Source organism: Lepidochelys olivacea (genome assembly GCF_965140295.1).
Source record: "Lepidochelys olivacea isolate rLepOli2 genome assembly, chromosome: 15".
Lineage (NCBI taxonomy): Eukaryota > Metazoa > Chordata > Testudines > Cheloniidae > Lepidochelys > Lepidochelys olivacea.
This window is the reverse complement of record NC_140425.1, coordinates 7,004,804-7,030,319: the sequence shown is the minus strand read 5'-3', so window position 1 is coordinate 7,030,319 and position 25,516 is coordinate 7,004,804. Positions and strand designations below refer to the sequence as shown.

At 54.9% G+C, this 25,516-nt stretch overlaps 1 protein-coding gene across 1 annotated transcript in view; it reads left to right on the top strand.

The window, feature by feature from the left end:
- RTN4R (reticulon 4 receptor) overlaps positions 1-25,516 on the top strand; it is a 144,320-nt gene that overhangs the window by 60,246 nt on the left and 58,558 nt on the right. The gene's annotated exons all lie outside the window — the stretch shown is intronic.

The following is a 25,516-nucleotide window of genomic DNA, read 5'->3' as shown; positions in this document are numbered from 1 at the left end:
GGCCTGTTCTCAGGTGACTGAGCGAGAAGCCGGTGGAGGTTTCCTTTGGGGGAAAGAAGGGTTGTATTTTACTGTTGCAGTGACTTTAGACCCTGGTGGCATTCCGGGTTTGTGTATTGCAACGCAAACACCCGCCATCAGGGAAGGGAACCTTGTCAGAAATGTCCCATTTGCACCGATTTCTTGGCACACACATCTTGAGCTGTCTCCAGCCCTTCCTGGAGCCTGCTGACCGAGGGCACACACAGAGTGATCTCTGCAGGTCAGCAAGGAGCACATCAGAATCCAGCGCTCTTCCTGAATGTGCAGAGCACCAAATCCTGCTCTTCCAGCCAGCTGCAGAAAAGACACTAGTGGGATCATATGGACTGGAGTCCTGGGTGGAATCATGGGCATGGGGTGACCCTGATTTGGCCTGATCGTCTCAGACTGCCATGTATTTTAGACCACTGTATTGTTGGACAAATCAGATCCCAAGGGGAATGCTGATCACTGTTTGGTCTGGGAGCTGAGCCTTCTGACCCCCCCATCATAGAGCGTGAGGCTGTGATCTTGGGCTGCGGGTCAATATTTGGCCTGGAGTCCTGGCAGGAAAAGCCAGCTTGGTAGGAGGAAGCTGTGGGGCTGAGTCAGGGGCTGGCATTTGTCTCTCAGGCAGTGCAGTGCCCCAGCATGATGTTGGAGGAACTTTGCTGCTAGACGTCGTCATGTTTACAGGATGCATGCAGTTAAAAATGCAACATGCTCTTGCTTGAAGGTTGCGACCTAACCCTCCTTTGTTTCTTACAGTCCAGAACGATGACACACAGGAACCGCAAACCAGAGAGAGACAGAGCAGGCTGCTCCCTCAGACAGCGAGGCCCAGCCCACCCCTCCTTACTCTAGGCTGTCTGCCTGCTGCTGGCCTGGCAGGTCCAGATCACACACTTCCCTACAGAGCCCCGCAGCCTGCAGACAGGACATGGAAGAATCCCTGAAATTTTAAGTGATAGCCTACAATTTTAAATGTGTTTTCAGTACAGCATAGAGATAGAATCATAGGACTGGAGGGGACCTCCAGAGGTCTTCTAGTCCAGTCCACTGCACGCATGGTAGGACTAAGTATTATCTAGATCATCCCTGTTTCTCACCACCCTTGTATCATGGCCTAGATAAAAGCCTGGTCCCTGGGAAATCAGCTTCCTACAAATAAGCAATGGAAGGGACCTACTTAGTCACCTAATCTGTCCCCGGCCAAGACAGGGCAGATGTCACTGAAAATTAGAGACCAAGAAATAACCCTAAATAGCATCCGTGGAATGGCTGTTGTATGGTACTGGGGGCACGTATGGGGTCTGAGTGCAGCTGGCTCTGTGGGATGGCTCCAGAAATGGGAAGAGTGTCAGCGTGACTGGGTCTGTCGGGTGGTACCGGAGGTGGAGAGAGTGTGGCTGGCTCTGGGCTGTGGTGCCCCAGGGAGGGTGTGTCAGTGTGACTGGCTCGGTGGGATGGTAGCAGGGGTGGGGACTGGCTCGGTGGGAGGGTACCGGGGGTGGAAGTGTCAGTGTGACTGGCTCGGTGGGATGGAGGTGAGGGTGGGGACTGGCTCGGTGGGAGGGTACCGGGGGTGGAAGTGTCAGTGTGACTGGCTCGGTGGGAGGGTACCGGGGGTGGAAGTGTCAGCGTGACTGGCTCGGCGGGATGGTGGTGAGGGTGGGGACTGGCTCGGTGGGAGGGTACCGGGGGTGGAAGTGTCAGTGTGACTGGCTCGGTGGGAGGGTACCGGGGGTGGAAGTGTCAGTGTGACTGGCTCGGTGGGATGGTGGTGAGGGTGGGGACTGGCTCGGTGGGAGGGTACCGGGGGTGGAAGTGTCAGTGTGACTGGCTCAGTGGGATGGTAGCAGGCGTGGCGACTGGCTCGGTGGGAGGGTACTGGGGGTGGAAGTGTCAGTGTGACTGGCTCGGTGGGATGGTGGTGAGGGTGGGGACTGGCTCGGTGGAAGGGTACCGGGGGTGGAAGTGTCAGTGTGACTGGCTCGGTGGGATGGTGGTGAGGGTGGGGACTGGCTCGGTGGGAGGGTACCGGGGGTGGAAGTGTCAGTGTGACTGGCTCGGTGGGATGGTAGCAGGGGTGGGGACTGGCTCGGTGGGAGGGTACCGGGGGTGGAAGTGTCAGTGTGACTGGCTCGGTGGGATGGTAGCAGGCGTGGGGACTGGCTCGGTAGGAGGGTACTGGGGATGGAAGTGTCAGTGTGACTGGCTCGGTGGGATGGTAGCAGGCGTGGGGACTGGCTCGGTAGGAGGGTACTGGGGGTGGAAGTGTCAGAGTGACTGGCTCGGTGGGATGGTGGTGAGGGTGGGGACTGGCTCGGTGGGAGGGTACCGGGGGTGGAAGTGTCAGTGTGACTGGCTCAGTGGGATGGTAGCAGGGGTGCGGACTGGCTCGGTAGGAGGGTACTGGGGGTGGAAGTGTCAGTGTGACTGGCTCGGTAGGAGGGTACTGGGGATGGAAGTGTCAGTGTGACTGGCTCGGTGGGATGGTAGCAGGCGTGGGGACTGGCTCGGTAGGAGGGTACTGGGGGTGGAAGTGTCAGTGTGACTGGCTCGGTGGGATGGTAGCAGGCGTGGGGACTGGCTCGGTAGGAGGGTACTGGGGGTGGAAGTGTCAGCGTGACTGGCTCGGTGGGATGGTGGTGAGGGTGGGGACTGGCTCGGTGGGAGGGTACTGGGGATGGAAGTGTCAGTGTGACTGGCTCGGTGGGATGGTAGCAGGCGTGGGGACTGGCTCGGTAGGAGGGTACTGGGGGTGGAAGTGTCAGCGTGACTGGCTCGGTGGGATGGTGGTGAGGGTGGGGACTGGCTCGGTGGGAGGGTACTGGGGGTGGAAGTGTCAGCGTGACTGGCTCGGTGGGATGGTGGTGAGGGTGGGGACTGGCTCGGTGGGAGGGTACTGGGGGTGGAAGTGTCAGTGTGACTGGCTCGGTGGGATGGTAGCAGGCGTGGGGACTGGCTCGGTAGGAGGGTACTGGGGGTGGAAGTGTCAGCGTGACTGGCTCGGTGGGATGGTGGTGAGGGTGGGGACTGGCTCGGTGGGAGGGTACCGGGGGTGGAAGTGTCAGCGTGACTGGCTCGGTGGGATGGTGGTGAGGGTGGGGACTGGCTCGGTGGGAGGGTACTGGGGGTGGAAGTGTCAGCGTGACTGGCTCGGTGGGATGGTGGTGAGGGTGGGGACTGGCTCGGTGGGAGGGTACTGGGGGTGGAAGTGTCAGTGTGACTGGCTCGGTGGGATGGTAGCAGGTGTGGGGACTGGCTCGGTAGGAGGGTACTGGGGGTGGAAGTGTCAGCGTGACTGGCTCGGTGGGATGGTGGTGAGGGTGGGGACTGGCTCGGTAGGAGGGTACTGGGGGTGGAAGTGTCAGCGTGACTGGCTCGGTGGGATGGTGGTGAGGGTGGGGACTGGCTCGGTGGGAGGGTACTGGGGGTGGAAGTGTCAGCGTGACTGGCTCGGTAGGAGGGTACTGGGGGTGGAAGTGTCAGCGTGACTGGCTCGGTGAGATGGTAGCAGGCGTGGGGACTGGCTCGGTAGGAGGGTACTGGGGGTGGAAGTGTCAGCGTGACTGGCTCGGTGGGATGGTGGTGAGGGTGGGGACTGGCTCGGTGGGAGGGTACTGGGGGTGGAAGTGTCAGCGTGACTGGCTCGGTGGGATGGTGGTGAGGGTGGGGACTGGCTCGGTGGGAGGGTACTGGGGGTGGAAGTGTCAGCGTGACTGGCTGGGTGGGATGGTGGTGAAGGTGGGGACTGGCTCGGTGGGAGGGTACTGGGGGTGGAAGTGTCAGTGTGACTGGCTCGGTGGGATGGTAGCAGGCGTGGGGACTGGCTCGGTAGGAGGGTACTGGGGGTGGAAGTGTCAGCGTGACTGGCTCGGTGGGATGGTGGTGAGGGTGGGGACTGGCTCGGTGGGAGGGTACTGGGGGTGGAAGTGTCAGCGTGACTGGCTCGGTGGGATGGTGGTGAGGGTGGGGACTGGCTCGGTGGGAGGGTACTGGGGGTGGAAGTGTCAGTGTGACTGGCTCGGTGGGATGGTGGTGAGGGTGGGGACTGGCTCGGTGGGAGGGTACTGGGGGTGGAAGTGTCAGCGTGACTGGCTCGGTGGGATGGTGGTGAGGGTGGGGACTGGCTCGGTAGGAGGGTACTGGGGGTGGAAGTGTCAGCGTGACTGGCTCGGTAGGAGGGTACTGGGGGTGGAAGTGTCAGCGTGACTGGCTCGGTGGGATGGTAGCAGGCGTGGGGACTGGCTCGGTGGGAGGGTACTGGGGGTGGAAGTGTCAGTGTGACTGGCTCGGTCACATACACTCAGTATGACACTGGCTCCGCACTGGTAGCGGGGCCATGTGGCTGGCCCCTCAGGGGCAGCGGGGGTGGTGGGGTGTGGTGCTGTGTGCTGGGCATTATCAGGCTGTGGGGGTTATTTGATTGGGGTGTGGGGGGTTCCCTGACCATAGAAAAGGGACAGAATCAGGGTGTTTCCCCAGAAGAGTCCATCCCTCCCCCTCTTAGCCCTGCTCACGCTGCCCGTGCTGCTACCTCTGGAGGATGTGCGTAACGGCTCATATGGGCATGGCTCTGCCACAGCACTACAGAGGAATCTGCTGCTCTGATTGTCACCCGGCAACAACCCCGAGAGGATGACTGTGCACAGGGACCGTGCGAGGCCACAGCCAGGTCCCCCCGCTGGCAAGGACAGCTGGGGAGAGGCAGATTGCAGCCTTGGAAGCTCTGGAACCTGCCCTGGCAGGAATGGGAGCCCCACCTACACCAAACAGGGACAGCATGGAGTGCTAGGCTGCTGACCACCAGGCGTGTGGGTCTGGGGAGGGGCTGCACTGATGGGTCAGGAAGCCATGCAGGAGGGCTGAGTGATTTGAGTTTTATAGACTCAGAGGTGTCCGTAGCCCTGAGGTACCTGCCTGCAAATGGGAGCCCAAGGGTAAATAGGCAGAACAACTGGTCCTCCTTACATGTCTCTGTGTCATCTGTGTGCACGTGCGCGTGTGGACGGTGTGGGCATACAGTGTGTGTGTGTGTAACAGGCATGCGTGCGCTGCTGCCCTGCACGCTCTCTCAGCGCTGTCGACCAGGCTGTCTTGCGGAAAGTGCCCTGGTTCCGCTGACCATTGCACCCTTTGTTCCCGGAGTCCACTGAGTTCTGCAGGTTTCGCAGAAATTCTCCATTTCGCTGCAAAAACGATGGCAGAGTGAAAACTCAGCATTTTCCCAGCACTCCGGTGGGGAACTGGGAATGGACCAGGAGCCTTTCTAACAGAGGTCAGCAACTCTCCACGCCTCTGGTTGTGTGGGGGGCCGGGCTCCCTGTGGAAGGCTTCCTGGGCTGCTTGGCTGATGTCCGGCTTCCATACGCGGAGCAGGATCCGGCTCAGCGGGCAGGCTGGCTCTGTCGTTAGCAGGCTGCTGGGAGGCTGAGCCTGGGCTGGGGGGCAGGAGACCCTGGCACGGCTACGGAGAAGGTTCTGACGGCCTGGCCAGCGCTGATGCTGCCAAAGCCTTTCTGGAGGGAGGTGGGGGGGCAACACTGAGGTGTGAATGTTAGCGTTACGTCACAGGCAGGGGATCTGAGGGCAGTGCGGGGGGCGGCGGTGTTGTTAATAAGTAATAGCCACAGAAAAGTGTGAACTGAGGCAGCTGTGAAGGCTGCGGTCTAAGCCCACGTGCGAGGACCAAGCGAGGAGCGGACATTCTCCTGGGGTATTGGCAGAGTGTGAAGTTTGCAGCCGAGCACTCACACGAGTATAGATGAGAAGGGGATTTGGGATCCAGGGGTGCAATCCTAGCTAACAGCCAATCCAGTTGCATAGCCCTGTCCTGCTGCGTTGGTAAGTTGCACAATCCCTCCAATCAGGGAACAGACCATGTGAATGTGAATCTTGGCCACTGATTTGCTTGTTCCTTGAAGAAATGTCCAGCCATGCCTGCCAGCAAATGCCCTAGAGATGGCAAGGCACCACGATCCCGTAACAATGGGGGCAGAGAAAGGCCATTGACAGACTCTCGGGCGCAGGACAGCGCTTGCAACCCAGATCCAGATGCAGACACCAGAGCCAGTTATTTCGGCTCCAGATTACGGTGGAGACCCCTGGCAAAGGAATGGAAAATGCTGGTCACGGCTGCACCTCACTCTGTCCCGGGGTGGGGAGAAAAGGTGGGCAGGACAGGTGAGGGGAAGGCAGGGACCCTCGCAGGATTCCCGGTATGGCGAGCAGTGAGGCGGGCTGTTGCAGTGGTGGCCTCCAGTGACCCTAGGGACAGGTCAGAGCTGCAGGAGGCTGGGGGCTGGCCATGCAGAGCTGTGAGTTGAGGTAACATGCCCCTATCTCCCAGCAGCCCCATTCTGGATCGGGGCGTTCTACCTGTGTAGCGTACAGACTGAGAGCGCCAGCCCTCCCCTGCCCTGCGCCCCAGAGAGGGCTGCTGTGGGGAGCAATGAATACAGCCCCAGGACTACCCCCAGCAGCAAGGGGTGTGCTTCCCCCCGCCTCTCTCCTGGCTTCATTCCCCTTCTCTCCGGCTCCTTCTCCTGCAGCCTCTGGCCCTGCTCCTCTTCTTTCCCTCACTGAGCAGGTTTCTCTCCACTCTTCATCAGATCCACTTCATGGCCTGCTGCCCACCCATTGCCCTCTGGGATCCAGCCCCCCCATCTCTCTCCCCCACCTGGGGAAAGGACTACAGGGTTGACCTGGGGCCCCTCCTCCCCATACCTAGTGTTTCCTGTTGTGCCCGTTCCTTGCAGCAGGGTGGGGTGACAGTGCCCTCTGGCCTACCCAGGGCAGGCCAGGCTGGGGCTCCAGGGGCACCAAGAGAGGGGGATGTATCCCTAGCAGAGAGGTGTGGCCTGGCCTGGCACGGGCAGGGCTAGGGCTGGGTGCCAGTGAGCGAGAATGACCCTGCCTTCATGTCTTAGGTGGCCTGTTGGACTCTCTGGGGCCTGCGGGCAGGATTTGGCTCTTGGGAAGGCCCTGGTCACACGGTCCTGGGGGCGAGATGATGAAATGGAACGTGGGCAGTTTGAGCAGCTGTCTAGGATCCCCCTTTAGATGGCAGCCCCTGCTGCAGGGCCCAAGAGATGCATCTGACACATGCACTGGATTCAGGTGTGTCAGAACTGCCTGATATTCCAAACTGATCACGTGCGTGCGAAGAGAAGGAACTTAATGGGAGCTGGGATCCGTGCGTGCCAAATGAGGGGCATTCCCTGAGCCCCGCAGCTGGACAGAGGGGCCGGGCACTGCCCATGTGAGCCCCTCGACATCATGCCAGCATCTGCAGAAGGATGAGAGAAGCAGGGGGATCCGATTAGACCCTGCTCAGCAGATCTGGGAACGGGAGTGACACTGGAGAAATGGCTCATTCCCAGAACTGTTGGGGCTAATGTGCCCACGTGGGACAGGGGGACACAGGCTGAAATCTGCCAGATCCAGGCACTGGGTGCCATGCAGGTCTGCACCTGGCACCGTCTCCAGTGACCTTTCCCAGGTGCCCATTTTCCTGATTGGCTACCTGGTGTCTATGCCTAAGTTCCACACCCTGGCTGGCCAGTTGGCACCATTGGACGGCGGGATGGGGGATAGACTCACAGGAGAGTTCACTTTTGGTCGGTGCTGCACAGGTACCCTGTGGGCATCAGGGGATGCCGTGCCCATAGCATGGATCTGATCTGGAGGTGTCAGGGGCCCCAGGCTTATGGAAGGAGAGCTTAACTCACCAAAGCGCCATGTCGTGGCATCTTGGCCTCACCTCCCACTATCCACCCCCCATGATGCCAGTCTGCCCCACTTCAGGTGCCCACCGAATGGATCAACTTCCCAGTGGCTGGATAGGGAGCAGGGGGAGGCCATGCTGCTGGTCTGGCCCCAGTGACCCTGCAGCCATCACTGAGCAGGTCTGACATGTGGTCAAGCAGCTGCCAGGGACTCCAGTCTCATTCCTTGGGGATTGTTTCCTCTGTGAGGGGTCTTGGCAGAGATGGGAGAAAGGGAGCCACCATTAGCCAAGCCCAGCGAAGGGGACAGTGCTGGGAGGGTCGTGGCGCCCTTGGCGGACAGATGTGCTGCGGTGCCGCTGGTTCCCATTGAACAATAGAACATAGGGAATGTTTCCTTGTGACTGATGGGAAAGCCCACCCACCCTGTGCAAAGGGAAAGAGACACTCTGGGGGGTGTCGACAGGAGCCAGGATGGCACCGACTCAGCAATCTCCCCATTTCCTCGGAGGGGAGGCCAAGCCTCAGGGACTCTGCCCAGAAGCTGGAATCAACCTTGGCCTGTAGGGGGCGTGAGTGACCTGGCCCAGAGCGCAGGCACTAAACTCCCTACTGTGGCACTAGCAGCCAGGGGCACAGAGCCAGAGCCGTGGGGTGTCAGGTCCCCACAATGTACAGCATCCTCCATGGGCAACCCTCACCCAGCACAGACATCAGCTCTGCCAGGGCCAGGCCACACTGTGCTACTTGCCCTTCCTGATGCTCTCTGGGTAGTCCAGGGAGAGAGGCAAGGCCTTGTGCTGGCTGGTTTGCAAAGGGGGCTTGGTTTGGTGAATACTGCAGGACTGATGGACTTCATGAATAGCAGACAGGGCCCCGGCACAGACCCCAGGAGCCACATCCTCAGTGCACCTCAGGGGGTGGAACATCCAGTATTACAGGTCCTTGGGCACCATTTAGAGCAGCCTTGGGGCTGCTCTAGGTTGTGGTGGCTGCCCAGGGCCCTTGAAGGACTGTTCCAGCTGCTGGGGGTTGCTGAAGTATAGGGATGCTCTGTCACAGCTATGATCCTTGCCCTGGCCCCACAACACCACAAGATAGGTGTGAGTCAGGGGGGTATACGGAGCTACGGTACCAGCTGAATGCTCTGGGGTTTCCTTTGTGCAGCAGGACTCCTCTGGGGCAAGAGAACCTGCCTAGGGTTCGTTGCAACGTCCCAGCAGCCCAAAGCAGCTATAAGAGGGCTAACAATCTGGCCCTGAATCTGAAGGCTCCCCTGCTCCATGTTCCGAGTGCAGCAACCCCTCCAGGAGGCGAAAGGGCCCTGCTCTCTGGGCAGATGCAGGTGAATTACAGAGGGCTGGTGGCACTCATGCCAGCCACCACGCGTGGGGAACGTCCACTTGCTCACCACCCAAGGGCACAGCACAGTGTGTGCTTACCCCGTGGCAGTGCATCCAGGAGCTGTCAGCTCCTCTGAGGCTCCAGGATGCTTCTGGTGCTTTCTTGGTCTGACTTTTCTTGGTCTCACTGGCCTTTCGCAGCACTGGTGGCTTTTAAGGGGTCCAGATACCTGGGGCTGGATCTTCGTCAGAATCTCGTGAGACCTGGAAGACTCTGGGAGTTGCCCACGCAGTGGGAGGTTTGCATGGGCCATGGTCTGATCTTGGTGACAGTGGGGTCCATGCAGAGTCACCCCATTCACGAGAGGCACTGCAGATTTACTTCAGGGTAGATCAGGGGTGGGCAAACTACGGCCCAGGGGCTGGATCTGGCCCATCAGGGCTTTGGATTGGGCCCGCGGGATTACCTCCTGTGGTGCCGCAGGCCCCGCGCCACAGTCAGAAGCGGCCGGCACCACGTCCCTGGGGCTGCGGCGGGAGGGGGGGCAGAGGGCTCTGTGCATTGCTTTGCCTCCAGGCACCAGCCCCTGCAGCTCCCATTGGCTGGGAACGGGGAACCGCAGCCAATGGGAGCTTCGGGGGAGGTACCTGGACTTGCGGCAAAGGCAGCGCGCGGAACCCTGTGCCCTCCCCAACCAGGGGCTGCGGAGAGACGTGGGGCCAGCCGCTTCCCGGAGCAGCGTGGCTTGGCGTGGGGCCAGGGCAGGCAGGCAGGGAGCCTGTCCTGGCCGTGGAGCGCGCCGCTGCCACCCTGGAGCCGCATTAGGTAAGTGGCGCCAGGCCAGAGCCCGAACCCCTCCTACCCCCTGCCCCCCAACTCCCTGCCCTAAGCCCCCTGCCTGCAGCTCGCACCCCTCCTACACCCCAACTCCCTGCCCTGAGCCCCCTGCTGTACCCTGCACCCCCGTGCACCTCAATCCCCTGCCCTGAGCCTCCTGCCGCACTCCACACCCCTCCTGCACCCCAACCCTCTGCCCTGAGCTCCCTCCCGCAGTCTGCACCCCTCCTGCACCCCTGCCCTGAGCCCCCTCCTGCAGTCTGCACCCCTCCTGCACCCCAACCCCCTTCCCGGAGCCCTTTCATACACCCCACACCCCTCCTCTGCCCCAATCCCTTGCCCTGAGCCCGTTCCTGCACACCGCACCCCCTCCCACACCCCAACCCCCTGCCCCGGCCCTGCATACAATTTCCCCTCCCAGATGTGGCCCATGGCCCAAAAAGTTTGCCCACCCCTGAGATAGATGGTCCCAGTGGACAGTTGGCATGCAGTGTTAATGGAAAATGCTCCCCATGGGCCGCAGGCCAGTGGGATAGAGAGGTATGGAAGAGAAGGGTACAGCATAGGGGCAAGCCCTACAGACGAGGATGGAACAGAGCTGTACACTGTAAAGGTGTATGGAGTAGAGGCAGCCCCTACAGAGGCAGGCACAGCAGAAGTGTGTGGTCTAGGGTAGCAGTTTCCAAATTTTATTGGTTCACATTGTAGCTTCTTTAAAAAAATGGATGTTTGACATACCACATGCAGATTTCTTCTTTTTGTGCACATTTAATTTTCAGCTTTAGTACGATTAACTTAAGTATTTCCAGGCTCTGCAGTAAAATAAGTGCCCAAGAAGGCCTATAATGTTGGAGTCCAGCAGCTTTTACACACAGTGCAGGGTTATGGGCAGCGCATCAGAAAGACGCACAAGGAAGTTGCCATTGCGCTGATTTTTCTTTCGTGTCACTCGGCCGAGGAGGAGCAACTGAAGACGGCATAAATGGCGTGATGTGTCTTGGTGAACTGCAGCCAGCGGCTTGGCTGTCTAACGTGTCTAATATAAGTTTGACGTTCCTGCTAATTTGCATCTAGAGTGTTGGTGAACATGAGCCGAAGCTCGGTCTGCTGCCCTTGTATGTAACGTAAATCAAGGCAATATCCGACTTGGTGAGTGGCTCCCTGAGACAACAAAAGCGAGTGCTGTCCATGGGCAGTGTGTGTGTGTGTGTGTGTGTGTGTGTGTGTAAGTAAAAGGGTAAAAGGTCAGGGGGGTCTGGGTGGGGTGAAAGGACGGGGGCTCTGGGGTGTGTGTGAAATGATGGGGGCTCTGGGGTGTGTGTGAAATGATGGGGGCTCTGGGGTGTGTGTGAAATGATGGGGGCTCTGGGGTGTGTGTAAAAGGACGGGGGCTCTGGGGTGTGTGTGAAATGATGGGGGCTCTGGGGTGTGTGTAAAAGGACGGGGGCTCTGGGGTGTGTGTGAAATGATGGGGGCTCTGGGGTGTGTGTAAAAGGACGGGGGCTCTGGGGTGTGTGTGAAATGACGGGGGCTCTGGGGTGTGTGTAAAAGGACGGGGGCTCTGGGGTGTGTGTGAAATGATGGGGGCTCTGGGGTGTGTGTAAAAGGACGGGGGCTCTGGGGTGTGTGTGAAATGATGGGGGGCTCTGAGGTGTGTGTAAAAGGACGGGGGCTCTGGGTGTGTGTGAAATGATGGGGGGCTCTGAGGTGTGTGTAAAAGGACGGGGGCTCTGGGTGTGTGTGTGAACAGGCGGGAGGTTCGGGGGGTGTAAGAGTCTGGGAGGCTCAGAGGCCAGCAGAGAGAAGTGGGGAGTCTTGTTGGAAGTGCTGCGGGTTTATGGGGGCACCAGGCAGCTTCAGCTCCAGCCCCTGGGTGCCTGCCATGCAGGGCAAACTTCCCAGGTGCTCCCCCTGCTGGGAGGAGAATCAAACTGCAGCCAGCGGGTGGTTCTGTGGCTGAGGACCCAGGAGCTCTTCCTAGTCCTGTGACCTGGCTTTTATCCCCTAGACCCAACCACTCCCCCACCCTGCAGCTTGCCAGTGGGGACAGGAAGTAGCTCGTGGCAGAGTCCTGCAGGGGCCAGGCTGCAGCTGCTGCAGGGCAGGGCGTGCAGAGGGAGCTCTTGCTCGGCAGCAGCTTCCCGAGGGGGTCTTTGATGTCAGTTTCCCCACGGCGCAGGTTTTGCAGTTGCTCAGAATGGCCCTGTATGCCGGCGAGTGATATGAAACTTCCCGAGTTCCCCTCAGGAGCTTGATGTGTGTGGCTCAGTGCAGGCGGGAGGCCAGGCCTGGGATGGCAGAACACATGTCTGCACAGAACACCATGCGCCACGAAATGGAGTGGCCAGGCTGGCGTGGTCGGCCAGTGTTATCCGCCATTTTGGCTGAAGGCAGCTTCTTGAGTCTTTCCCAGAATCCCTCAGGGCATGTGACCCTCTTGGAAACAGAGCCGGGGTTCTAGAGTTTGCAGCCTCTCATTTCCAACAAACTCACCCCAAATGACACAGGTGCCGCAGTTTGGGAACCCCTGCCCTAGTGTCTTCTGACCTGGGCCACAGCAGGAAGTGCACCCAGTTCTATGCTCCTGGTGCATAACTGTCCATTGACTCCTGAAATGTGCATCATGGCAACCGTGACCTGCCTTAGTTACACTAGATTTGGGTCCCGTTGTGCTGGGCACTGTACAGGGAGCTCACAGTGTGACGAGACAAGAGAGAGGAGGCAGGAAATTCTGTTCTCCCCACTGCACAGATGGGGACTGGAGCCCAGAGGGGTTCATGACTTGCACCAATTCACATACCCAGACTATGGGGGAGCAGGAAATGGTGTGTTACAGGCTAGGGCCCTCCCCACTGGACTGCACTTCCTCCATGACAGACGTCTCTCCCTTGCTCACACTGATTGGAGGGGCATGGGACCTCCTCTCTGGAGGAGGCCAATGCACCCTTAGCTACCTCTGAAGTATCCTGTCATAAGGAGTGGCGAGACGATGTCTCCTCTGAATGCCCGCCCAACCCCCAGCTGCCAGGGCAGTCGGAGAACCTGGCAGAAGCTGCATCACAGGCAGGAGGGAGCAATGGTAGAGTCTGTGTTTTGGAAGAAACTTGGGCCTTGCAGAGATGCTCCCAAGGCCTAGAGCCCAGGCCAAGGCCAGTTGGAGCAAATGCTGTTGGGAACATGGCCCTGGCCCCACAGAGCTGCACGCCTCGGCCTGGCAACAATGAGTGTGGCAACAGCCAACTTGTAAGCTCCTAAAAAATCCCAGGAACACAGTGATTCCCAGAGCCGTAGTCAGGCACCCGGGCTCCCTGTACACAACAGCCGTCACGTTAGGCAGGGGCTGCATAAGCTAGCTAATGGGAGATGGGTTGGCTTAACCCCTGCCTCTCTGAGGGAGATACGGGCCTGGATCTGGCCTGCAGGGGGTCTGTGAATGGGAACCCCTCTCCTGGAGTCGGGTGGCTTAGGTGCCTAAACTGGTTCTGATTGGAATGAGTGAAGGGTCTGTCTTGCGCTACACAGAGCCTCTGGTGGTGGTGCCCAGCATATACCGTTTAGCCCAGTGGTCTGAGCACTCTCCTGGGATGTGGGAGACCCAGGTTCAGTTACCTCCTCTCTGCTTCAGGGGAGAAAACCACTGGGCTAAAAGTTATAAGGCGGGCATCACCACCGACTCCTCTGCCCAGAACTGAGTGGGCACGCACACACACAGGCTTTGCAGGCGAGATGGGTGTTCTGCCACCTGTCTTGCCCCAGTTCATGGATCACTCTGGGGCTGGGGGACCCAGGCTGGTGGACTCAGTGTTTCTGGGTTTACAATGGCTCTTACAGCCATGCTAATGCAGCCACACAGCACTATGCAGACCTTCTGACTCGGGGCTGCAGCTTGACTCGTGTCCAGACTGCGAAATGACAGGGCTTGTACCCAAGTCTCTGCAGGACTCAGGCTCTGACCCTCCCCACAGCAAGGACCTATGTCCTGAGTCCTTGCTGGCCCAAGTCAGGCTGATCTGTGTGTGGCCAGAAGGCAGGCTTGGGCTCAAACCCAAGTCAGAGTCCGGGCTTCGTGTGCTGTGTAGACATTCCCAAAGTGACTTGCTCAAAGTCATGCAGGGAGCCTGTGTCACAGCAGGGAACAGAACCCGGGACTCTGGCTGGCACAAACCAATGAGCATCCTGCCTCCCTTGGCATATTGTTTTTCCATGTGGTGCTCCCCCCACAGCTCCCTCTCCCATCCCTTCCTGGTGTTTCCGCAGTGGTGGGGTGGGGTTGGCTAAAAGCAGAGTGTTCCCTGGCAGTCGCTGGCCCACAGCTCTCCGCAGCCACGGTTCTCCCCGTGGGAAAGGCCCCTCTTTAAATAGAAGTGCGAGTGCTTCTCTGGTTGTCAAGTGTTTCTGGGAGGAGCCGCACCACGGCTTTTAGCGCTTGACCTTTCCCACTCGGCTGCAGTTTCTGAGCATGTAGAGTGCCTGTGGCTGCTGGGCTGGCCTCACACGGCGTGTTCTCCCTGGGAGAGCCCGGGTGCTGTGTGAGGCCTCGCTGTACAAAACAGATGCCATCACGCTGTAAACATGCTCCTGACTGCGGTAGAGAGCTGGGGGCCGGCCGTGCTCCCATCAGCTGGGCCCTGTGCCCAGCCACTGCACAAGGCAGGCCCAGTCTGGGTATGGGCAGGGAGAGGGCAATGGACAGGAAGGGACAGGAAGAAGGGCAAGACCAGGAGGCCGAGCTTGGTCTTCTTACTGGGGTCACCCAGCTCTGCCGGGGTTATGTTCTGTCCCCACATCTGGCCTCAGACTGAAAACCACTGAATCCTGGTAACACTACAGCAAAATGTACCACGCTGGCTTAGAGCGGGTGGGCGTGTCTCTCTAGCACCTGCCCATGGCAGGGAGAACTGGAGGTCCTGGTGATGTCAAGGAACTATGACGTGATCGGAATAACAGAGACTTGGTGGGATAACTCACATGACTGGAGTACTGTCATGGATGGTTATAAACTGTTCAGGAAGGACAGGCAGGGCAGAAAAGGTGGGGGAGTAGCACTGTATGTAAGGGAGCAGTATGACTGCTCAGAGCTCCGGCACGAAACTGCAGAAAAACCTGAGTGTCTCTGGATTAAGTTTAGACGTGTGTGCAACAAGAGTGATGTAGTGGTGGGAGTCTGCTATAGATCACCGGACCAGGGGGATGAGGTAGATGAGGCTTTCTTCCGGCTTTCTTCCAGCAGCTCACGGAAGCTACTAGATCGCATGCCCTGATTCTCATGGGTGACTTTAATTTTCCTGATATCTGCTGGGAGAGCAATACAGCGGTGCATAGACAATCCAGGAAGTTTTTGGAAAGCGTAGGGGACAATTTCCTGGCGCAAGTGCTAGAGGAGCCAACTAGGGGGGGCGCTTTTCTTGACCTGCTGCTCACAAACCGGGTAGAATTAGTGGGGGAAGCAAAAGTGGATGGGAATCTGGGAGGCAATGACCATGAGTTGGTTGAGTTCAGGATCCTGACGCAGGGAAGAAAGGTAAGCAGCAGGATACGGACCCTGGACTTCAGGAAAGCAGACTTCGACTCCCTCAGGGAACGGATGGCCAGGATCCCCTGGGGGACTAACTTGAAGGGGAAAGGAGTCCAGGAGAGCTGTTGAGGTTACAGGGACAAACCATCCCAATGAGTCGAAAGAATAGTAAATATGGCAGGCGACCAGCTTGGCTTAATGGTGAAATCCTAGCGGATCTTAAACATAAAAAAGAAGCTTACAAGAAGTGGAAGGTTGGACATATGACCAGGGAAGAGTATAAAAATATTGCTCGGGCATGTAGGAATGTTATCAGGAGGGCCAAATCGCACCTGGAGCTGCAGCTAGCAAGAGATGTCAAGAGTAACAAGAAGGGTTTCTTCAGGTATGTTGGCAACAAGAAGAAAGCCAAGGAATGTGTGGGCCCCTTACTGAATGAGGGAGGCAACCTAGTGACAGAGGATGTGGAAAAAGCTAATGTACTCAATGCTTTTTTTGCCTCTGTTTTCACTAACAAGGTCAGCTCCCAGACTGCTGCGCTGGGCATCACAAAATGGGGAAGAGATGTCCAGCCCTCTGTGGAGATAGAGGTGGTTAGGGACTATTTAGAAAAGCTGGACGTGCACAAGTCCATGGGGCCGGACGAGTTGCATCTGAGAGTGCTGAAGGAATTGGCGGCTGTGATTGCAGAGCCATTGGCCATTATCTTTGAAAACTCGTGGCGAACCGGGGAAGTCCCGGATGACTGGAAAAAGGCTAATGTAGTGCCAATCTTTAAAAAAGGGAAAAAGGAGGATCCTGGGAACTACAGGCCAGTCAGCCTCACCTCAGTCCCTGGAAAAATCATGGAGCAGGTCCTCAAAGAATCAATCCTGAAGCACTTGCATGAGAGGAAAGTGATCAGGAACAGCCAGCATGGATTCACCAAGGGAAGGTCATGCCTGACTAATCTAATCGCCTTTTATGATGAGATTACTGGTTCTGTGGATGAAGGGAAAGCAGTGGATGTATTGTTTCTTGACTTTAGCAAAGCTTTTGACACGGTCTCCCACAGTATTCTTGTCAGCAAGTTAAGGAAGTATGGGCTGGATGAATGCACTACAAGGTGTGTAGAAAGCTGGCTAGATTGTCGGGCTCAACGGGTAGTGATCAATGGCTCCATATCTAGTTGGCAGCCGGTATCAAGTGGAGTACCCCAAGGGTCGGTCCTGGGGCCGGTTTTGTTCAATGTCTTCATAAATGATCTGGAGGATGGTGTGGATTGCACTCTCAGCAAATTTGCGGATGATACTAAACTGGGAGGAGTGGTAGAGACGCTGGAGGGGAGGGATAGGATACAGAAAGACCTAGACAAATTGGAGGATTGGGCCAAAAGAAATCTGATGAGGTTCAATAAGGATAAGTGCAGGGTCCTGCACTTAGGACGGAAGAACCCAATGCACAGCTACAGACTAGGGACCGAATGGCTAGGCAGCAGTTCTGCGGAAAAGGACCTAGGGGTGACAGTGGACGAGAAGCTGGATATGAGTCAGCAGTGTGCCCTTGTTGCCAAGAAGGCCAATGGCATTTTGGGATGTATAAGTAGGGGCATAGCGAGCAGATCGAGGGACGTGATCGTTCCCCTCTATTCGACATTGGTGAGGCCTCATCTGGAGTACTGTGTCCAGTTTTGGGTCCCACACTTCAGGAAGGATGTGGATAAATTGGAGAGAGTCCAGCGAAGGGCAACAAAAATGATTAGGGGACTGGAACACATGAGTTATGAGGAGAGGCTGAGGGAGCTGGGATTGTTTAGCCTGCAGAAGAGAAGAATGAGGGGGGATTTGATAGCTGCTTTCAACTACCTGAAAGGGGGTTCCAAAGAGGATGGCTCTAGACTGTTCTCAATGGTAGCAGATGACAGAACGAGGAGTAATGGTCTCAAGTTGCAGTGGGGGAGGTTTAGATTGGATATTAGGAAAAACTTTTTCACTAAGAGGGTGGTGAAACACTGGAATGCGTTACCTAGGGAGGTGGTAGAATCTCCTTCCTTAGAGGTTTTTAAGGTCAGGCTTGACAAAGCCCTGGCTGGGATGATTTAACTGGGAATTGGTCCTGCTTTGAGCAGGGGGTTGGACTAGATGACCTTCTGGGGTCCCTTCCAACCCTGATATTCTATGATTCTATGATTCTATGGCAAATGTACCACGCTGGGTTAGAGCACATGGGGGTGTTCCTCTAGTCCCTGCCCATGGCAAGGATAGGAAATTACTACTTGCCCAAGGCAAGTAGGATTTTTCTGGAGCTGAAGTGGCTGAGCTTGTGCTGGAGGTCACTGCTCCGGCCCCCTGTCTGTGTCTCTGAGAGCCGTGGTTCATTACATAAATGTTTCCTATGGGTTATTATAAACCCCCACCAAAACTCCTGCCACAGTCAGTGTTTATAGGCATTGGCATTCGTTTCTGGGGAGGGCTGGCAAGCACTGGAGATCCACTCACAATGCACCGGGGGGAGTCTCATTGGAGATCCACTCACAATGCACTGTGGGAGTTTTCCTATTATAGTATTTGTATTCCAGTTGTGCTGGGTGCTGCGCGCACACACACACACACACACACACACACATACCCCAGCAGGCCGTGCTGGGCCATCGCAGCCATCGCTCCCTGCTGGCAGCGATGCAGCTTGCTGTGTGCTGGCAGAGTCTGTGTTTGGAGAGAAAGTTGGCGCTTGCAGACAAGCACCCAGAGCCCTCTTCTGCCCTTGGAATCTATGAATTGGACAAAGCAGAATCCCTGCCCACGTTGCTCTACTGGCCAGCTCCCTCCTCCCCTTAACCAGACTCCATCACTTCCTGCCATCTCCTCTCCGTGCCAGGCACCCGCTGTCCCGTTGAGCCCTTATGCGGTGCCACAGCCATCCAAACCGGTGAGAAACGGTTGCAGTGTGGAACCCCGGCCTTGCGCTGTGTGCCATGCTGCGACGCACAGGGTACCGTTACATCTCGCTTTAAAGTCTGTGCGAAAGGGTGTTTTCTCCCTGGGGGAAGGAAGTAAACTTGTTTCTCAAAACCGGAACGAGCTCTGCCCCCACAGCCATAAACACCACTGTCCACAAGTGCACAGCCGGGCCAGAACCCAGGCCCTGCAGAGCCCCAGCACAGACCTCTGCTAGTTAATTTACTGGGACACTTGCTCTGCTTTGTGTGATGCAGCCATTAGAAGAGGAGGGCTTAGCACAGAGTTTGACCGTGGGTTACATATAGGGTGACCAGATAGCAACTGTGAAAAAACAGGATGGGAGTGGGGGGGTAATAGGCGCCAATATAAGAAAAAGTCCCCAAAAATGGGACTGTCCCTTTAGAAACGGGACGGCTGGTCACCCTAGTTACATAACTAGTTGCTAGACAGCACTATCCTGTTGGTGAGCAGAAATCCCGGGCTCTATCCCTGGCTCTAGAAGAGAAACATGGTGTAGTGGTTAAAGAGGGACTAACCAAAGCACATATATTTGGCACATTCAGTCTGAAAGGCATTTGTGTGTAGCACTGCTGTATTGGAGAGAGGAGTTTTAGTCCCATTGCTGGCTGCTGTGACCTCCTATAAACTCTCCTTTAACTTCTTTGTGCCATATGAAGGCTGCTAGTTGGTTGCCTTCTTCAGGGTATGTCTACACTACGAAATTAGGTCGAATTTATAGAAGTCGGTTTTTTAGAAATCAGTTTTATGTATTCGAGTGTGTGTGTCCCCACAGAAAATGCTCTAAGTGCATTAAGTGCATTAACTCGGCGGGGTGCGTCCGCTGTACCGAGGCTAGCGTCGACTTCTGGAGCGTTGCACTGTGGGTAGCTATCCCACAGTTCCTGCAGTCTCCGCTGCCCATTTGAATTCTGGGTAGAAATCCCAATGCCTGATGGGGCTAAAACATTGTCCCGGGTGGTTCTGGGTACATGTCATCAGGCCCCCCTTCCCTCCCTCCCTCCCTCCGTGAAAGCAGCAGCAGACAATCGTTTCATGCCTTTTTTCTTGAGTTACCTGTGCAGACGCCATACCATGGCAAGCATGGAGCCCGCTCAGCTAACCGCCACCGTATGTCTCCTGGGTGCTGGCAGACGTGGTACTGCATTGCTACACAGCAGCGGCAACCCATTGTCTTGTGGCAGCAGACGGTACAATTAGGAGCACATTAAACACCACATGCATTATCCAGCAGTATATGCAGCACCAGAACCTGGCAGAGCGATACCGGGCGAGGAGGCGACGTCAGCGCGGTCACGTGAGTGATCAGGACATGGACACAGATTTCTCTGAAAGCATGGGCCCTGCCAATGCATGCATCATGGTGCTAATGGGGCAGGTTCATGCTGTGGAACGCCGATTCTGGGCTCGGGAAACAAGCACAGACTGGTGGGACCGCATAGTGTTGCAGGTCTGGGACAATTCCCAGTGGCTGCGAAACTTACGCATGCGTAAGGGCACTTTCATGGAACTTTGTGACTTGCTTTCCCCTGCCCTGAAGTGCATGAATACCAAGATGAGAGCAGCCCTCACAGTTGAGAAGCGAGTGGTGATAGCCCTGTGCAAGCTTGCAACGCCAGACAGCTACCAGTCAGTTGGGAATCAATTTGGAGTGGGCAAATCTACTGTGGGGGCTGCTGTGATGCAGGTAGCCCACGCAATCAAAGATCTGCTGATATCAAGGGTAGTGACCCTGGAAAATGTGCAGATCATAGTGGATGGCTTTGCTGCAATGGGATTCCCTAACTGTGGTGGGGCCATAGATGGAAGCCATATCCCTATCTTGGCACCGGAGCACCAAGCTGGCGAGTACATAAACCGCAAGGGGTACTTTTCAATAGTGCTGCAAGCTCTGGTGGATCACAAGGGACATTTCACCAACATCAGCGTGGGATGGCCGGGAAAGGTACATGACGCTCGCATCTTCAGGAACTCTGGTCTGTTTCAAAAGCTGCAGGAAGGGACTTTATTCCCATACCAGAAAATAACTGTTGGGGATGTTGACATGCCTATATGTATCCTTGGGGACCCAGCCTACCCCTTAATGCCATGGCTCATGAAGCCGTACAGAGGCAGCCTGGACAGTAGTCAGGAGCTGTTCAACTACAGGCTGAGCAAGTGCAGAATGGTGGTAGAATGTGCATTTGGACATTTAAAGGCGCGCTGGCGCAGTTTACTGACTCGCTTAGACCTCAGCGAAATCAATATTCCCACTGTTATTACTGCTTGCTGTGCACTCCACAATATCTGTGAGAGTAAGGGGGAGATGTTTATGGCGGGGTGGGAGGTTGAGGCAAATCCCCTGGCTGCTGGTTACGCGCAGCCAGACACCAGGGTGGTTAGAAGAGCACAGGAGGGCGCGGTACGCATCAGAGAAGCTTTGAAAACCAGTTTCATGACTGGCCAGGCTACGGTGTGAAAGTTCTGTTTGTTTCTCCTTGATGAAACCCCCCGCCCCTTGGTTCACTCTACTTCCCTGTAAGCTAACCACCCTCCCCTTCTCCCTTCGATCACCGCTTGCAAAGACAATAAAGTCATTGTTGCTTCACATTCATGCATTCTTTATTCATTCATCACACAAATAGGGGGATGACTACCAAGGTAGCCCAGGAGGGGTGGTGGAGGAGGGAAGGAAAATGCCACACAGCACTTTAAAAGTTTACAACTTTAAAATTTATTGAATGCCAGCCTTCTGTTTTTTGGGCAATCCTCTGTGGCGGAGTGGCTGGTTGGCCGGAGGCCCCCCACCGCGTTCTTGGGCATCTGGGTGAGGAGGCTATGGAACTCGGGGAGGAGGGTGGTTGGTTACACAGGGGCTGTAGGGGCGGTCTGTGCTCCAGCTGCCTTTGCTGCAGCTCAACCATACACTGGAGCATACTGGTTTGATCCTCCAGCAGCCTCAGTATTGACTCCTGCCTCCTCTCATCACGCTGCCGGCACATTTGAGCTTCAGCCCTGTCTTCAGCCCGCCACTTACTCTCTTCAGCCTGCCACCTCTCCTCCCGGTCATTTTGTGCTTTCCTGCACTCTGACATTATTTGCCTCCATGCATTTGTCTATGCTCTGTCAGTGTGGGAGGACAGCATGAGCTCAGAGAACATTTCATCACAAGTGCGTTTTTTTTTCTTTCTAATTTTCACTAGCCTCTGGGAAGGAGAAGATCCTGTGATCATTGAAACACATGCAGCTGGTGGAGAAAAAAAAAAGGACAGCGGTATTTTAAAAGACACATTTTATAAAACAGTGGCTACACTCTTTCAGGGTAACATTGCTGTTAACATTACCTACATAGCACATGTGCTTTTGTTACAAGGTCACATTTTGCCTCCCCCCACCGCGTGGCCAACCCCTCAACCCTCCCCCCTCCCCGTGGCTAACAGCGGGGAACATTTCTGTTCAGCCACAGGCAAACAGCCCAGCAGGAACGGGCACCTCTGAGTGTCCGCTGAAGAAAAGCACTCTATTTCAACCAGGTGACCATGAATGATATCTCACTCTCCTGAGGATAACACAGAGAGATAAAGAACGGATGTTGTCTGAACGCCAGCAAACATACACTGTAATGCTTTGTTGTACAATGATTCCTGGGTACGTGTTACTGGGCTGGAGTGGTAAAGTGTCCTACCATGGAGGACGCTATAAGGCTGCCCTCCCCAGAAACCTTTTGCAAAGGCTTTGGGAATACATCCAGGAGAGCTGCGAATGCCGGGGGCAATAAATCCTTTCACATGCTTGCTTTTAAACCATGTATGGTATTTTAAAAGGTACACTCACCGGAGGTCCCTTCTCCGCCTGCCGGGTCCAGTAGGCAGCCTTGGGGGGGTTCGGGGGGTACTGGCTCCAGGTCCAGGGTGAGAAACAGTTCCTGGCTGTCGGGAAAACCAGTTTCTCCGCTTGCTTGCTGTGAGCTATCTACAACCTCATCATCATCATCATCTTCTTCGTCCCCAAAACCTGCTTCTGTGTTGCCTCCATCTCCATTGAAGGAGTCAAACAACACGGCTGGGGTAGTGGTGGCTGAACCCCCTAAAATGGCATGCAGCTCATCATAGAAGTGGCATGTTTGGGGCTCTGACCTGGAGCGGCCGTTCGCCTCTCTGGTTTTCTGGTAGGCTTGCCTCAGCTCCTTAAGTTTCACGTGGCACTAGGCTTCGGGTCCCTGTTATGGCCTCTGTCCTTCATGCCCTGGGAGATTTTGACAAAGGTTTTGGCATTTCAAAAACTGGAACAGAGTTCTGATAGCACGGATTCCTCTCCCCATACAGCGATCAGATCCCGTACCTCCTGTTTGGTCCATGCTGGAGCTCTTTTGCGATTCTGGGACTCCATCATGGTCACCTCTGCTGATGAGCTCTGCATGGTCACCTGCAGCTTGCCACGCTGGCCAAACAGGAAATGAGATTCAAAAGTTCGCGGTTCTTTTCCTGTCTACCTGGCCAGTGCATCTGAGTTGAGAGTGCTGTCCAGAGCGGTCACAATGGAGCACTCTGGTATAGCTCCCAGAGGCCAATACCGTCGAATTGTGTCCACAGTACCCCAAATTCGACCCGGCAAGGCTGATTTAAGCGCTAATCCACTTGTCAGGGGTGGAGTAAGGAAATCGATTTTAAGAGCCCTTTAAGTCGAAATAAACACACAATTGTGTGGACGGGTGCAGGTTTACATCGATTTAACGCTGCTAAATTCGACCTAAAGTCCTAGTGTAGACTAGGGCTCAGGTTGGGTTATGAAGCCACGGCCAGTAATAAAGGCTGTGATGTGCATAAAACTCAGAGTGTGCACTAATTGCAGTTTACAAAATAAGTCATTTATTTAAATCACGACCCTTGTATTTAAATTGATTTTTTAAAATTTAAATCAGATTTTTAATTTCCACGTTGCCAGTTCTTTACTTCCTTCCTGCTTCACAGTCTTCAATTGCTAAAGTGGGTGTTTTGTACTTTGTTTTTGAATTGGTTCCTAACTGTTAGTAGAACATCAGATTTTACACAGAGAGTTTTTTCTAAGGCATTCCATACTTCAAATGCTTATCTGTGCTGAAAAAGACCTCGTTAACATCCCAACTGTGAGAACAGCACAAACTCAGATGCAAAATTGATAAGCAAAGAGGTATCTTTGCAACCAACCCCGCCCTCTGAGATATTGAACGGCCTCACTTGCCTCACAGAAACGGAAATGCTTTGACCAGAGTGTGCTCCTCCATTAGAATTTGCAGTATGAAGTCACTGGGACTTGTGCTTCTGTCAAGGCTGATTCTCCACTCTGGCACTTCGAGTGCAGAAGGTGGGGGCCCGCAAGGATTTTAAAAATTAATACTTGCCAATCCAGGCTTGTATTAAACTCCCAAGGTTACAGCTTTTCTCTGACCCTGGCTGGGTAGATACTGCAAGTGTAAAAAATCCTTGGGACCCAGGAAGGCACACTTGGGAATTCCTTCCTGTGGGGTACCTTCAAGCCCTTTCACCCCCACTCTGGGGAAGAGCTGAGAAAGAAAACAAAGGAAATTAGCTGTTGCCACCAGCTAATCAAACAACATGCACAAACCTCTTAGGACAACAAAAATCCAATCCTGTTCTTCAAAAAGGTAAATTTTATTAAAAACAAAAAGAAAGGAAATATATCTGGAACTTAGGCTTTTGCTAGATTTTAAAAGAGCAATTCCAAAAATTAAGTACCCAGAATAGCTTTCTTGGGGGTTCAGCTTAAAGGTTACAAGCAAACAAAAGCATCTGGGGTTAGCATAGAGGAGTCCACTAGCCATAAGAAAAAACAGAAATAAACCTAATTGCGTCTTTCTAAAGATTTCTGATCGACTTACACATGTGGGGGTTCCAAATAAATAGTTCTAGGTACGATCTGGTGATCTATGATCTATGATCAGACCTGGCTTAAAGCTTCTCACAGAATAACTGCTCCTTGTTACCCTCTTTCCCGGAGAACAATAACAGAGACAAAGATGAAGTCTTTTCCCCCATTTTAAAAAGTTCTAGTCTTCCCATTGGCTCTTTTAGTCAGGTGCCCACTCCCTTTCCTTTACCCTGTGGGACTTTTTAACCCTTTTCAGGTAAAGCAAGCAGAGAACAGCCACCAACAGGGACTTTATAGCTAACTGGCTGGTTGATTTCAGAGTAGCAGCTGTGTTAGTCTGTATCCGCAAAAAGAAAAGGAGGACTTGTGGCACCTTAGAGACTAACAAATTTATTTGAGCTTATGCTCAAATAAATTTGTTAGTCTCTAAGGTGCCACAAGTCCTCCTTTTCTTTTGGCTGGCTGGGTGTTCATAAAAGGGAGCTAGCTCCTCCCCCGCCCCTCCATTTATCACAGTTTCTAAGTCATTTAGATGCTTTTCACAATCCCAAATTTAGGAGCCTAAATCTGGGTGGATGAGCCTAGCTTTAGGCTGCAATTGTTGAACGCTTTGGGTTGTGTGTTAAAGAAGTTCACAACAACTTTGCTAATGTGTTGAAAACCTGGTTCACTTCTCATTGTTATCGCGGAATTGATTTTGGTTTGACGTGACAAAGATTTTATGCCACCGGGAGAGAAAATTTTGAATCAAAATATAACGGGAGTCCCTGATGCTGAACCCTGTGGCTGTTCATGTGAGTGACGCTGCAGAGCGGCTTAAAGGTCTGCAGAATTCGGGCCTTTGTTTGCTGGATGTGGGGATTTTTGCAGTGTTGTAAAATACCAATAAGACGCCATCACAGGAGTGACAGTTGAAAAAAGCACAACATGCCGCGCCTCCGGCATTTATAGTTCACTTCACTGAATAATATAAATTGACATCAGTTCACATGAGCTCATCTATTGGATGAACTTTAGAAGTCAGCTGCCCAAGCCTGATACCCGGGGTTTGAAATTAGAGTTTCCCTTCTCCTAGGGGAGCTGTCTGCTGAGGATTTAGTTGGGGATTGGTCCTGCTTTGAGCAGGGGGTTGGGCTAGATGACCTCCTGAGGTCCCTTCCAACCCTGATATTCTATGATTCTATGATTCTACTGAACCCCACCTGAAAGACTTATTTTAAGATGGTCTTTATTCAACTCCTCATCCTCATCATAGGGACCAT